Source organism: Rhincodon typus, chromosome 26, assembly GCF_021869965.1.
Source record: "Rhincodon typus isolate 14 chromosome 26, sRhiTyp1.1, whole genome shotgun sequence".
Lineage (NCBI taxonomy): Eukaryota > Metazoa > Chordata > Chondrichthyes > Orectolobiformes > Rhincodontidae > Rhincodon > Rhincodon typus.
In genome coordinates, this window is record NC_063357.1 from 13,930,272 (window position 1) to 13,946,584 (window position 16,313).

A 16,313-nucleotide genomic window follows, 5' to 3' on the forward strand; every position below is an offset into this window, starting at 1 on the left:
TGGAGGATTGGAGCGGAGCGGGGACGGTGAGTGGGCTGGAGGATCGGCGTGGAGCGGGGATGGTCAGTGGGCTGGAGGATTGGAGCGGAGTGGGGATGGTCAGTGGGCTGGAGGATCGGAGCAGAGTGGGGACGGACAGTGGACTGGAGGCTCGGAGCGGAGTGGGGACGGACAGTGGGCTGGAGGATTGGAGCAGAGCAGGGACGGTTGTTGGAATGGGGAGCAGTGTCAGCCCGGGAATACCATGTGTGGAAGCCTCCTGCACTGATGTATTGCAGTCCCTTTATGAACAGACTGTAATGCTTGTCTTTTTAACTTTATTCTCATTTTTATAACGCACACTATGGACAACTGTAAGTAATGTAACATTTTTCCTTTCATTTCCCCTTTATTTCTGTATTTTGTGTGTAAGACCTATACCTAGGTACATTTTACATAAGGCAGTGTCATATGGGGCGACATTACAAACTTTTCACTGTACTCCTGTACGTTCGTAATTGAGCGTAGGTGACAATAAAGGACATCCTTCTTTCTTTTTGAAGACCAAAGGTTTGGTCAAAGATATAGATTTTATAAACTGTCTTAAAGGAGGGAAGTGAGGTGGAGAGCTGAAGGGGTGTAAGGATGGTATTCCTGAGCTTGAGGGCTGGCACTACCACAGCCACCAATGATGGAGCAACTAAAATTGGGCATACACAAGTGGCCACAGTTAGAGGAGTGAAGGTAAGTGGGGAGGGTTGCGACCACAGAGGGGGTTGTAAACAATGATAATCTTTAAATCCAGGCATTGTTTGACCAAAAGGTAATGTTCGTCCATGAGCAGAGGCGATAGGGAGATGGGATGCCTTGTGAGCTAAGATGCAGCAATTGGAGTTTTAGATAATCTCAAATTTATAGAAGGTAGAATGTGGAATGTGGAATTCAGTTGAATAGTCAAGTTTAGTTGTAACAAAGGCATGAATAAAGGCTTCAGCAGCTGTTGAGAAAGGGTGAAGTTGGGATGATGGTACAGAGTGGAAATAGACGTTTTAACAATGTCACAAATAGAGGTTGGAAACTTGTCTTGAGATCAAATATGACACCAAGGTCATAAGGAGTCTTGTTCTAACATCTCATCCCAAAGATAGTACAGTTTACAGCTAAGACTGTTTGTTACTTTTGCCACTCAAGGTGGATGGAGGCAATGTTTTGGCTTGTTTGCCTGTAAACAACTTCTTAACAACTAATGGAGAAGTTTCAACAGAACGTGGCACACTGATTGAGTATGACCTAAAGGAGAAGTGATAGGCTTTTGGCAGAGCTGTGGGTCTGACTCCTGAAATTTATTTAAAGGATCAATTAACATTGGCAGAATGGATGAAATTTTCCTTAAAAATGTTGTGGATTGCTTTATTTTGAACATTGGTGATTGTTTTAGAATGGTACGGATTGTCTCAGCTGTTTTGGTGCAGTCTGTCACGGCTCCCAGAGCAGAGTTTTCAGAGCAGATTGCTGGAATTGACCTGCAGCCTCCTCAATGAACTGGATACTCCTACTTAAATGATTTAAATTTTCAGGTTTGTAATTACAGAGCTTCAAACTGTACAGACTCGATGGGCTGAAGGGCATCTTCTGTACTGTATGATGCTATGATTCAATCAGTTGGAGAAAAACCCCAAGGAACAGTTTGTGTAATTTAGTAATGTTCAGTTACCACAATGTAGTAACAATCTTTTTTAAAAAGTTATTATTTCTCAGGATGTGGACGATGCTGTTAGGCCAGCATTGGTTTCCCATCCCTCATTGCTCTTCAGGAAGTTGTCGTGAGCTACCTTTTTGAACGATTGCTGTGCATGTGGTGCAGGTACACCTGCAGTGCTGTTTGGATTGTACCTCTTCATACATTCTGTAACCTCACAATGTGGGATTAGCCGCCCTTCCAATGTAAACAGGTCATTTTTAGAAAAAGATAAATAAATCTGCTGCTCCACCCCCTTATGTTTCCTTGATGTCTTTTGAACTTCACCTCTCTAACCTGGCTGAAATTAATTGCCACACAAACAGTAATTCTTTGTTTTGGGCTTTGAAGCAGGATTTAGCAAACAGTTCTCCCTGAAACCAGGATCAGGTGACGTGACTCTATGAAGCAGTTTCACTTGACTTGTGTTTCTATTGTCAAATAGTTGCAATTTAAGGAGTGCAAAATGTGGTAGAAAAACTGATATCATCAACAGCACCAACTGTAAAAGCACCCTCCAGCTTTCGAGGGCTTACTGCCTCAGAACTTAAAGGACATTGCTTTCATGTGGGAGTAACTATCTGATCGGAGGACACACATGAGCTGAATGGAACACAATGGTACAACAAACGTAGATGGTTCAGATGTGTAATCCTGACACATTCCCTGTACTACCTAGAGTCAGCCATGCCTCAGTAATAGAACAATATTTGAGCCACAGGTTGGCACTGCACTCCAATTCTCACGGAATGCCAACTTTCAGAGAGGTTGTTAAACTCAGCTCCCTATGTGCTGGCAGTAAAAGATTATAAGGCACTATTTTGCAGAAGATCAGAGGGAAATCATGGTGCTGTAATAATGTCCCTGAAGTAATAATGAGGCAAATGCTCAGGGACATGGTTTCAAATCCTACCATGGCCACTGGTTGAATTTAAAATAAATGACTCAATGTGGAGCATAAAGTTAATATCCAAAATCGTGACTATTACAATTGATTGTTATATAAAAAGCACATCTGGTTCACGAATCTGGTTCACGATATCCCCCTTTAATGGGGGATATCTACCATCTTTTGCGCTGCCTGGGCTACATGTGACTCTAGACCCACAGCAATATGGTAGACTCTTAACTGCTTTTTGAAACAATCAAAATAAGCCAAACACAATTAAGGATGGGCATCAAATACTAGTCTTGTCGACGATTTCCACATTCCATGAAAAGAATTTAAAAAAAGGGTGTCTTCAGTATCTCAACCAGTATTGACAACTGGATTATCTGTGAGAGGTGGAAGATGAACCTATACCCCAAGGTCTCTTTGTTCAGTAACACTCCCCAGGACCTTACCATTAAGTGTATAAGTCCTGCCCTGATTTGCCTTTCCAAAGTGCAACATCTCACATTTATCTATGTCAAACTCTATCTGCCACTCCTTGGCCCACTAGCCCATCTGATCAAAGTCCCATTGTACTGAGATAACTTTCTTCACTGTCCACTACACTGCCTATTTTGGTGTCATCTGCAAATTTACTAACCAAACCTCCTATATTCACATCAAATCATTTATATAAATGACAAAAAGCAGTGGACCCAGCACCGATCCTTGTTGGTCACAAGCCTCCAGCCTGAAAAACAACCCTCTACCCTCTGCCTTCTACCTTCAAACTAATTTTGTATCCAAGTGGCTAGCTCTCCCCTGGATTCCATGTGATCTAACCTTGTTAACCAGTCTACTATCCAGAACCTTGCTGAATGCCTTGCTGAAGTCCATATGGACAGCGTTGACTGCTCTGCCTTCATCAATCTTCTTTGTTACATCTTCAAAAAAATCAATTTAATGAGACACGATTTCCCACGCACAAAGCCATGATGACTATCCCTAAGCAGTCCTTGTCTTTCCAAATGCATGTAAATTTTATCCCTCAGAATCCCTTCCAACAACTTACCCACCATTGACGGAAGGCTGATTGGTCTATAGTTCCTTGGCTTTTCCTTCCCAACTTTCATAAATAATGGCTCCATCCAGTCTTCCGGCACTTCATTCATGGCTAAAAATGTTGGTGCGATCACTTTTAGCTGGGGTCACCAACTTTTTGCTGGGGTTGGAGGGTCTGAGTTATAGGGAGAGGCTGAATAGGCTGGAGTTTTTCTCCTTGGATTGTCGGAGGCTGAGGGGTGACCTTAGACCTTTATAAAAACATAAAGGGATGGATAGGATGAATAACCAAGGCCTATTTCCCGGGGTAGGGGAGTCCAAAACTAGAGGGCATGGGTTTAACGAGAGAGGAAAATGATTTAAAAGAGACCTGAGGGGAAACTTTTTCATGCAGAGGGTGGCGCATGTTATGGAATGAGCTGCCAGGGGAAGTGGTGGAGACTGGTACAATGACAACATTTAAAAGGCATCTGGATGGGTACATGAATAGGAAGGGTTTAAACGGATATGGGCCAAATGCTGGCAAATGGGACTAGATTATTTCAGGATATCTGGTCGGCATGGACAAGTTGGACTGAAGGGTTTATTTCCGGGCAGTATAGCTCTCTGACTCTATTGTCCAGTACAGCGGTAACATGACGTCCTAACTCCTATACTCAATGCACTGACCAATAAAGTCAGGCGTACCAAACCTCTTCCATAACACCCTGTCCACCTGTGACTCCACTTCCAAGGAACTGTGTACCTCCACACCCACCCCCTCACCCCCCAATCTCTTTGGTCAGCAACACTCTCCAGGGCCCCACCATTAACTGTATAAGCCCTGCCCTGGTTCGCCTTAACCATATTACAACATTTCACATTTATTTAAATTTTGAGGAAGGGTCACGGGCCCGAAACATTAACTCTGACTTTTCTTCACAATTGCTATCAGGCCTGCTGAGCTTTTCCAGCAACTTCTGCTTTTTTGTTGTTCCTGATAAACAGCGTCCGCGGTTCTTTCAGTTTTTAGTCAAATTTTTTGATTTGTATTTGAGGTGACACCAAAGACAGGAGGGCAGGAACAAATACAGAGATTGCTGGAGAAACTCAGCAAGCCCGGCAGCATCAGTGGAGAGAGAACAAAAACAGAAGTTGCTGGAAAAGCTCAGCAGGTCTGGCAGCATCTGTGAAGAAAAGGTCAGAGTTAATGTTTCCGGTCTGGTGACCCTTCCTCGGTCAATGGACAGAGAACAAAGTTAACATTTTGAATCCAGTATCTCTCCTTTTAAGACAACAAAAGTGTTGGAAAATTATTTATATAACCTTTTCCCAGGGACGGAGAAGGAGAAAGGGGACAGATGTTCTAGAAACCCAGTGCAAAAGACAAAGGGATCATTAGTGGTGGTGAAAGAGTAAAAGAGATGTAAGTTGGTTGTAAATTAGGGTGTTAAAGGAGAAAAGCAAACAAGACACAAACAAGCCAAGGTATCTCAGGAGGGAACACAACGTGGGCTCAGGACCTCAAAGAGGTTCAGATGTCAGGGTCCCGACCGTAAAACAAAAGCTTTGCCCAACAAGTGAGCCCATGACCCTGGAGGAAAAGAATGACTGGAGACTCAACCCAGGTTAAAATACAATCCCATTTTTTTCTTCCCACACCTGCTACGCATTTCCAGAAATTTGTTTCGGATTTTCTCAGTTTGCTTTGTGCTTCTCTGATAATCTATTGGCTCTTCTTCTCAGAATAGATTCCCGAAATCCATCCATTGTGCTCATAAATAACAGATAAAATAAAAAACAGAAGGTGCTGAAAATACTCAACAGGTCAGTTGGCATCTGTGAAAAACAGAGTTAATGCTTCAGGTGAAAGTTGAAATTAAGCCATTTTACCGAACTCTGTTACTAATCTGATACCCCAGACATTTTATGCAATGGATAAATAACTGAGCAATGCTAACAGGAAAGTTGCTGATTCAGTTCCCAATCTGTGCCGTTAGTTGGCTGTAATTGTGATGCCGGTGGAGATACATTATTAACCAATGAGTCTGAGGAACCAGAAAGAGAGTTGTGTTGGTGAAATCTGTGTGGATGTGAAGGAAAGGAAAGAATTGGGTACAGCGGGTGTGAAGTACCTCTATGCTTGGAGAGCACCAAGGTGACTATTAAACTATTTGACTGCAGCAGCTCGCAAAGTCGTCTTGCCTCCACCTTCTCAAAGCAATTCGAGATAGGGAACAAGGCCATCGAAACGAATGGTTTCAAAAGTTAAAAACTGTTCTGAGGAAGGGTCACTGAACGTGAAACATTAACTCTGATTTCGCTCCACAGATGCTGCCAGACCTGCTGAGCTGTTCCAGCAATTTCAGTTTTTGTTTCAAAAATTAAGAAACCTACGGCTGAAGGAAATTTGTTGCTGTGACAACATATGAGGCCTGTTTTCAGGGAAGAGGCAAATTAGAATGCAAAAGACAACGGGACACACCATAAATATGAAAGATGTGTCTTTCACTTTTATTGTGGCAGTAGACAGCTGAAGTGAATCAGTGTGACCCCATGTTTCCCAGCTTCCTGGGAAACAATATGATCAGCAAAGGCTGTTAATTTGTTTCAGAGTCACTCATTACATGTTGTACCCCTTCCCTGTTGTTAGAAAGAACCTAAAATGAATTTGAGCTGGAGCCAGCGTTGCAATTTTGAGCTCAGCTATTAATTCAAAACTGGAGCCGTGCAGAAATGTGATTGGATGATTTGAAGACGCCTTATATCTTTGTGGAGAACCCAATTTGATCTGATGGTGGCTATGTTCATTATTTTCACTAACTACCCAATACAATCAAATACATGCTTGAGTCATCCCCAGGTAATGGCCGTGCACTCACTTCTGATGAGACATGCACGTTGTAATAAAATGTAGCAGTGATTAATTCAAAAAAGATTGTCTTTTGCTCCCTTGCATTTCTTCATTTCACGCTGAATAGAAAGTAGTTGAAAATTATTGATCAGACAAATTGATTGTGCAATGGTATGACATTAGGAAACATTTCTCTTTTGTTTTGACAGGAAATGCTTTAGTAGCGGAATTTGATGAGATACCAATAACAGGGATAGAACCAACTTAACAAACTGTTGGACTGCTACAGAGAACCTCAACAGAATGTGTGTGCTGCCTTTCTCCTTGTCCCTCTCCTGTTCCTGACAATTCTATCAATTAATCTTGAACCAAGATATTTTAAACTTCTGGACAAAATCAGAAATTGTTGGAAAAATTCAACATGTTTGGCAGCACTAACAGAGTTAATGTTTTGGGTCCAGTGACCCTTCCTCAGAACCAATTGTAACTGGGAGAAGGTTGGTATATATGCTAGAGAAGGGGTGGGGGGCAAGGGAAAAAGTAAATGTCAGGTGGAGATGGAGCCCAGAAAGAGAGTAAAACAGTTGGGCAGACAAAGGAATGGGTAAAGGGCAGCCTGGGAGAATGAATAACTGCTAATGGGGACCGTCAGTAGCTGACAATGGGTTGTGTGTGGTAGCATGTGATGATAAGGCCTTGCGCGTGGAGGGTGGGGAAAGGGAATGGGAGAAGGTGCTCAGGCCCTAAAATGATTGATCTCAATATTGAGTCCGGAAAGCTGCAGGGTTCCCAAGCGGAAAATGAGATGCTGTTCTTCCAGCTTGTACTGAGCTTCGCAGGAACACTGCAGCAAGCCTGAGACAGAGATGTTGGCAAGGGAACAGGGTGGTGTGTTAAAGTGGCAGGCAACTGGAAGCTCAGGGTCATTTTTGCAGACTGAGCAATTTCTGTTTCTGTTTCTGATTTCTGGCATCATCAGTTCTTTAGTTTTTATTCTAAAATCCATTTTCTGTTTCTATACCAATCTTTGTCTTCTCTTCTTCCAGACTTGAAGCCTGGGCTTGTGTTACACAGAGAAAGATGCGGTGTGTCCTTCATTAACAGAAGATGTCACCATTCCCCTCAATCTCAATGGTCACCCCAGCTGGCCTGCTTTGGCCAGCACATGAATAACCATGTGGGTCAGGAGCACTGGGCTAAATTTATTTTATTCTACCCTGTACCTACTGATGAAATTTATACAATTGAGCTCACTCATGCCTGAATCAAAATGTTGTTGGGTCAAGCCCCTCTTTCAGACTTGAGTGCAACAATCCAGGCTCACGCTCCAGTTCTGAGGATGTGCTGCTCTGTCAGGGCCACTGACTTTTGGGTGAGACATTAAATTGTGGTCCTGTTGCTCATTACTCTCTGCGCATTGTGCAAACTTGTAAAGGGCAACGCTTTCGAACCTGAAATGTGTCTGGTTTAACTCCAGCGACCCTGGAAAAGCAAAGTGTCTCAAAAATTTGAATAACAGGTTCAGCAAGTTGCTTCATGCTGCTGTGACATGGCGGCCATGTGAATGGTACTTTGTGTTAGCGGGATTGCTATCAGTCAGAAAGGACATCTCGCCTATCGCACGCTGAACAACATTGTGTCTAAATTTCAGTGCTGGTTAATTGCCAGGTACATATACTGCAATGAACTGGCTGTTTGAATCAAACAGCAGCTTCCTTATAAATAGGCAGAGTACAGGCTGTCCTCAACCAGCTCAGGTTTACAAAATCCAAAAGAAAGCCTTCAATATCACCTGGGCCGAATGATCTTGTGTGACCGTAGATGCATTAACAACCAATTTCAGGCAACCAGTCAAGCTCATAACATGGTGTGTTTACTCTTTCTTGAAGTGACACACTCATATGCTGCTCCCTACAAACAAATGGAATGTGTTCAAGCGTTCAGAGATAGCAAGAACTGCAGCTGCTGGAGTCAGAGACAACACAGGTTTGGGACCCACATCAATTTTCCTGCTCCTCTCATGCTGCCTGGCCTGCAGTGTTCCTCCAGCTCCACACTGTATTGTCTCATAGAATCCCTACAGCGTGGAAACAGGCCCTTTGGCCCAACAAGTCCACACTGACCCTCAGAAAATCCCACCCAGACCCATTCCCCATAACCCACCTAATTTGCACATCCCTGATACCTATGGGCAATTTAGCATGGCCAATCCACCTAACCTGCACATCTTTGTCCTGTGGGAGGAAACCAGAGCACCCAGAGGAAACGCACGCAGGCACAGGGAGAATGTGTAAACTCCACACAGACAGTTGCCTGAGGGTGGAATTGAATCTGGCTCCCTGGTGCTGCAAGGCAGCAGTGCTAACCACTGAGCCACCATGTCACCCCTGCTTGAGTGTGGAATTTGGTGTCTATGGTTTATCAAGGTGCTGTTTGTTCAGTAACATGTGAGTTTAAATGCTGCATGGTTATAATTGTGTGTCTAAATTCAGATTACTTGATAACATCATATAGAAGAAATATTATTTAAAGGGCAGGGTAATGTTACAAAGCATAATCATAGAATCCCTGCAGTGTGGAAACAGGCCCTTTGGCCCAGAGGCTCCACACTGACCCTCAGAGCATCCTACCCAGATCCATCCCCCCATAACCCACCTAAGCTACACATCCCTGAACACTGTGGGCAACTTAGCTTAGCCAATCTACGTAACCTACACATCTTTGGACTGTGGGAGGAAATTGGAGCACCCGGAGGAAACCCACGCAGACACAGGGAGAATGTGCAAATTCCACACAGACAGTCAGCCGAGGGTGGAATTGAACCTGGATCCCTGGTGCTGTGAGGCAGCAGTGCTAACCACTGAGCCACCGTGCTGCCCCCTCATGTTCAAGTCTTGCCCCTTTTTTGAATTTCCCAGGATCTTGGAATGCCTATAATTTCTTGTGGCAATACCTCAACCAATCAGAGTTGTCCTGTCAGCCAACCAACTTTTCTCCTGAAGACAACAAGGTGCAGAGCTGGATGAACACAGCAGGCCAAGCAGCATCATAGGAGAAGAAAGGCTGACGTTTCGGGCCTAGACCCTTCATCAGAAAAGGGGGAGGGGAAGGGGGTTCTGAAATAAATAGGGAGAGAGTGGGAGGCGGATAGAAGAGGGATAGAGGAGAGGATAGGTGGAGAGGAAACAAACAGGTCGAAGAGGCGGGGATGGAGCCAGTAAAGGTGAGTGTAGGTGGGGAGTTAGGGAGGGGATAGGTCAGTCCAGGGAGGACGGACAGGTCAAGGGGGCGGGATGAGGTTAGTCGGTAGGAGATGGGGGTGCGGCTTGAGATGGGAGGAGGGGATAGGTGGGAGGAAGAACAGGTTAGGGAGGTGGGGACGAGCTGGACTGGTTTTGGGATGCGGTAGGGGGAGGGGAGATTTTGAAGCTTGTGAAATCCACATTGATACCATTGGGCTGCAGGGTTCCCAAGCGGAAAATGAGTTGCTGTTCCTGCAACCTTTGGGTGGCATCGTTGTGGCACTGCAGGAGGCCCAGGATGGACATGTCGTCTGAGGAATGGGAGGGGGAGTTGAAATGGTTCGCGACTGGGAGGTGCAGTTGTTTATTGCGAACCGAGCGTAGGTGTTCTGCAAAGCGGTCCCCGAGCCTCGGCTTGGTTTCCCCGATGTAGAGGAAGCCACACCGGGTAAAGCAGATGCAGTATACCACATTGGCAGATGTGCAGGTGAACATCTGCTTGATGTGGAAAGTCTTCTTGGGGCCTGGGATGGGGGTGAGGGAGGAGGTATGGGGACAGGTGTAGCACTTCCTGCGGTTGCAGGGAAAAGTGCCGGGTGTGGTGGGGCTGGAGGGGAGTGTGGAGCGGACAAGGGAGTCACCGAGAGAGTGGTCCCTCCGGAAAGCAGAGAAGGGCTCCTGTGGTCATTTGAAATTTGGCATTCTTGTGTTTGCCCTGACAGGTGAAAAATAAAAACCTTCAGTAATTCTTCTCTCCCTTAATGGCAAGATGCACATTCTGTACTAGGTTGTAGGTAAAACATGCTTGCAGGGAGACAGTATGGAAGAAATGACCTCCTACTGTGTTGTAACCATTTGTGATTCTAGGACTGCAACAGTCCCAGTTAAAGGCTGCAAATCTTCAGTCTTGGGACTAATTTGAACTTTTGGTGATAACATAAGTTGGCTACAATTTACTCTGGTCTCCCTATTAAAGTCCTGTTCCCTCCACCCCCAATCTACCCCACTCTTGCAGTAACTATATTTGGAATAAACTTCTCAGGATCCTTTGGAAACCAATCATGAATATTTACAGCATCATTAAGTGCCTGTTCTTTGCTTAGAGCAGATAATGAGGCCATTTGCTCGAGGCAAGAACTAGTTGGGTGTTTGTTAAGCACAAATTGAACACAGAATTCTTCAGAAATGTCAATAAATCTATTGCAGTTAAGGTGAAATGCAGCATTTTATTGCAAATTTCACGTGGGTATGCGAAATTCCTTTCTGTGGAAACAACGATCCGCAAAGTTGGAATGAATGTTTGTATCTCTCATTCCCCTTTGTCAGGAAATAAGATGCAAATGAAGCTATGCTTTCTCAAAACATTAGCAGTAAACTTAAGATAAGAAGGTGTGGAGCTGGATGAACACAGCAGGCCAAGTAGCATCAGAGGAGCAGGAAAGCTGATGTTTCGGGTCTGGATCCTTCTTCAGAAAAAATCCTACTGTCTCTGAAGCAGTAAATGTAAAATGCCTGCGGCCCCGTGTCCTGCATCCTAAACCCTGCTGCATCTCCCAATTCCTTCGCCTCTGCAAAGTCCCACCTCTTTGCTTAAGGTTTTGGGTCAGCCCTCCTCATATCTCCTTCACCAATTGACGTTATTGTCTTCCTACCCACCTCAGAAGCAACCCTTGTCCAGAGAAATGGGAGCTTTTGTGAGTGTAAACTTGTTACTATCTCTGTTAACAAAACAGAAAGGAAACGTGAGTGTTCAGAATTGTCCACACCCCTCTATTTTGATTTCCAAAGTGTTTACCCTTTTGGGTTGCTGTTACGTGGAAAGCAGACTGGGGTCAAAACTGAAATATCCAGACCAACCTTTACTACAGCACAGAGTGCTTCAGCACGGAAAGTGACCATTGAGCCCAGTGTATCTGTACTATCTCCCTCAGAGCAGAGCTCTCTGTTGTATCTCAGTGGTAAGACTTGCAGTTGGAAGGCTATCTCGGCTTTCAAGCAATTCTTTATGTTTAGGTGTAAATGCCGGAGATGGATCCAGGATCTGCTGCTCCCATGGACTGCTCAAAGGAAGTGTGTTCGTTGGAAGATGGATAACAAGTGATGGTGATTTTCCAACGAACGAGTGGAAGATTGTAAATTGTGCTCGTGATTTGTGGAGGAGACTCCCTCTGTACACTGGCAGCATCAGATGGATGGAACATCCCATATTACTCCACCCTTAGGGAATTACATTGTGGAATTCCTATACAGACGAACAAACTGTTTCCCTCCTGAGCACTACGTCTGGATGGAACAATATTTTTAAAAATATAATGCAACAACACTTGCATTTACCTTTCTTTCCTTCCTTTGGTTCCTTGCCACAGCTAGAGGCATATGTGGCCAACAAAGCAAATATGTATGTCCATGGCTATGTTTTTGGATCAGGCCACTAACCAAATGCTGAATGTTGAAGTGGGGGGAGATGGGGGAACTCCAGATCAATGATGGCTGACAAGGAGATTTTCATTCAAATGATGAACCTGAGAGGGTTAATGTGGAAGACTGCATTAAACTCCACCCTGATGTCTGATGATGTCATATAATCACGAATGGGGAGATCAGGAGACTAGCTTTGAATCCTGGAGGTGTAAGAGTGTCATCCATATCTCCCATTAATCTGAGTAACAATGTCTTGTACCTAATTGCTATTACGCAATAGATTTTATCTTGATTAAGAGCCTCTTCTTGTTAAGACTCATTTGTGTTGTTGTTCCTGTACCACTTTAAACCAAATTGGTCCTTTGGCCCACTCTAGGGAGAGGAAAGGTGCCACCACCCTTTACACCTGAATACTCTAACACTGCAGGCAGTGGACAGATCTACATGTGGATCATTAACCTCTTTGGCTACTTTATGAACTCACCTTCAACCTGGGTCCTGGCATGAGATTTGATCCTGGAGCTTTTGGGTCAGAGACAGGAGCACTACACTCACTGTGCCACACAACCTCCTAATTGCATCAATGTAGCATCTTTCAATCAGTGAATGTTCCTAAGTCACTTTGCAGGAGCATTAATATCATATAAGATGGATATATTTGTATGTAGTCTGAACTGTGTGTAGTGAAAGCAACTTTCAAATTACCTGGTTAAAAATAAGAAGCAACCCAAACATACAAAATCTCACTAAAAGCTCTGAGCAGTTCAGGTGGAACCTGTGGAGGAAACTGAGGGGATTAGTCAAACAGGATCCACCCTTTAATCAGTATCGCTCCGTGTTCTCACACAGTAAGTGGTTAGGATCTGGATCTGGAATGTACTGCATGGAAGTATGTTGGAAGAAATCAAAGTAATCAAGAGCTGATTTGGACTATTATCTGAATGGAAATGAGGACTCTGAGAGAAGAGAGGGAAGTGGCAGTGAATATATTGCTCCGATGGACTGGTGTAATTGCGATTGGCTGAATGGCTTCCTTGATGCTGTGACAATTCTGTGATCTCTCTCCAATACTGGCTGACCTGAAGAGTGTTTAGAAAAAGGAACCTGCTAGAAATTACATTACCGCACCTACAGATGGCACCAATTCCCCACCAAAATCATATCAGTCCAAGTTTCTTCTCAAAAGCACTGCACACAGGACTACTTAGTGCCAAACAGTATTAGCAGCAAGTGATAGACAGAGCTGAGTGATCCCACAACCAACTGATCAGATTTACGCTCTGGAGTCCTGCTACATCCAGTCATGAATGTTGATGAGCAATTAAACCAGTCACTGGAGGAGGAGGATCCACAAATATCCCCATCCTCAATGATGGAAGAGCCTAACAGATCGATGCAAAAGATAAAGTGGAAGCATTCGTAGCAATCTTCAGCCAGAAGTGCTGAGTGGATGATCCATCTTGGCCTCCTCCAGTGGTCCCCAACATTACAGATACCTGTCTTCAGCCCATTCGATTCACTCCACATGATATCAAGAAACAGCTGGAGACACTGAATACTGCAAAGGCTATGGGCCCTGACAGCATTTTAGCAATAGTACTGAAGACTTGTGCTCCAGAACATGCTGCTCCTCTAGCCAAGCTGTTCCAGTACAGTTACAACTCTGGTATCTACCTGACAATGTGGAAAATTGCCCAGGTACATCTTGTGCATTAAAAATGAGGACAAATCCAATCCAGCTAAATACTGCCCCATCTGTCTACTCTCGATTATCGTAAAATGATGGAAGGTGTCATCACCAGCGCTATCAAGCAGCACCTGCTCGGCAATAACCTGCTCAGAGACACCCAGTTTGGGTTCCACCAGGGCCACTCAGCTCCTGACCTCATTACAGCTTTGGTTCAAACATGGACAAAAAAGCTGAATTCCAAAGGTGAGGTGAGAGTGACAGCCCTTGACATCAAGGCTGCATTCAACCAGGTGTGGCATCAAGGAGCCCTGGCAAAACTGGAATCAATGGGTATCAGGGGGCAAACTTTCTGGTTGTTGGAGTCTTACCTGACACATAAGAAGATGGTCATGGTTGATGGGTGTTGGTCACCACAGCTCCAGGACATCTCTGTAGGAGTTCTTCAGGGCAGTGTCCTCGGCCCAACCATCTTCAGCTACTTCATCAATAACCTTCATTCCATCATAAGGTCAGAAGTGGGGATGTTCGCTGACGATTACACAATATTCAGCACCATTTGCGACTCCTCGGATACTGAAACAGTCCATGTTCACGTGCAACAAGATCTGGACAATATCCAGGCTTGGCTGACAAGTGGCAAGTAACATTCGCACCACACAAATGCCACGCAATGAACATCCCCAATAAGAGACAACCTAACCACCATTCCTTGACATTCAATGGTATTACCATCACTGAATCCCCCTACTATCAACATCCTTAGGGTTACCATTGACCAGAAACTCAGCTGCACTCACCACATAAATGCAATGGCCACAAGAACAGGCCAGAGGCTAGGAATACTGTGGCGTGTAACTCACCTCCTCACTTCCCACAGCCTGTTCACCATCTACAAGCACAAGTCAGGAGTGTGATGGAATACTCCCTACTTGCCTGGATGGGTGCAGCCCCAACAACACTCAAGAAGCTTGATACCATCCTGGACATAGCAACCTGCTTGATTGGCACCACATCCACAAGCATCCACTCCCTCCACCACTGAAGCTCAGTAGTAGCAGAGTGCACTATCTACAAGGTACACTAAAAGAATTCATCAAAGATCTTTGGACAGCACATTCCAAACCCACGACTTCTTCAGTCTCGATGTAAAAGGGCAGCAGATACATGGGAACACCACCATCTCCAAGCCACTCACCATCCTGGTTTGGAAATGTATCGTCATTCCTTCACTGTCACTGGGTCAAAATCCTGGAAGTCCTTCCCTAAGGACACTTTAGGTCTACCTACAGCATGTGGACTGCAGCGGTTCAAGAAGGCAGCTCACCACCACCTTCACTAGGGCAACTAGGGATGGACATTAAATTCTGGCTTAGTCAGTGACACTCAAGTCTCAGGAATGATTAGAAAAAAACTTAAAATGAAATGATTATATGATGTGCAATGACCAACGGCAAGACTGGGATATTTCTGACTCCAAACCCTTCTCACTCTGTGGTAAGCATTGCTGAATATATCCCATTCTAATAAGGATATCACTTATTTTGTATATTAAGCCTTCTCTATTAAGTGTATTTCATCTTTCCCTAAACAGTAAGGAGGAGCAATCCTCACAATCTGGCCCTTCTGTTTCTTAGTGTTGATGGAATACATTTAGGGAATTCAGTGCTAAATGTCTGCCCCCAGGCAGGATCTTTCATTTCTGTTTCTAATCACTGGGCCTTGGACCCCCGTGAACTGGTCCCTGTTTATGGTAAGGTTCTGCAATGGTTGGAGATTACATTCTGCAGGATAGCTGACCAGGAGACTTCTTCCACTGCTGGGGAATTGGGAGGATTTACAAGCTAACCATTAACCCATTCATCCACATTACAAACACATCTTCAGTGACCAACATCTCCTGGCCTGAGACCCCAACTCAGGACTATCATTGAGTCCCAAGACCTGCAACGTTATTAGCAGTGTGAAGACATTCAACATAATGGCAAGGAGTGGCAGTAAGTTTATAGACATTTTCTCTATAACATTTAGTGATGAGATGATTATTATTTTGCAACTGATAATGGCCAGATGAACTGTTTTCTTAATGATATTGGTTAAGGGATAAATATTACCCAGAGCCACAGTGAATCCTCACCTTGATCTTCTTCGAAATAGTAATGTGGGATCTTTTGTGCCCACCTAAGAATGAAATGGGGCCTTGGTACAAGTGCACAAGATGATTAATGAATATATTGGGGCATTCCCTGCAGTGTTGCTCAGGGAGTGAACTGCACAGTGAGGGTTGTCAATGGTGGATGGGGAGCGAGCAGCAGACAACGGTTTTGACCCAGATTGAACATAAGGAGGTGGCAAAGCTGGTGTGAAACTTATAGAGTTGGGACATTTTGTAGTAGAGAAGATGCCAATGATGCTGCTATCACAAGTTCTGAGGCTGTGTTAAAACTTGGACAGATCACAGATGGAGATAAATTAGAGTT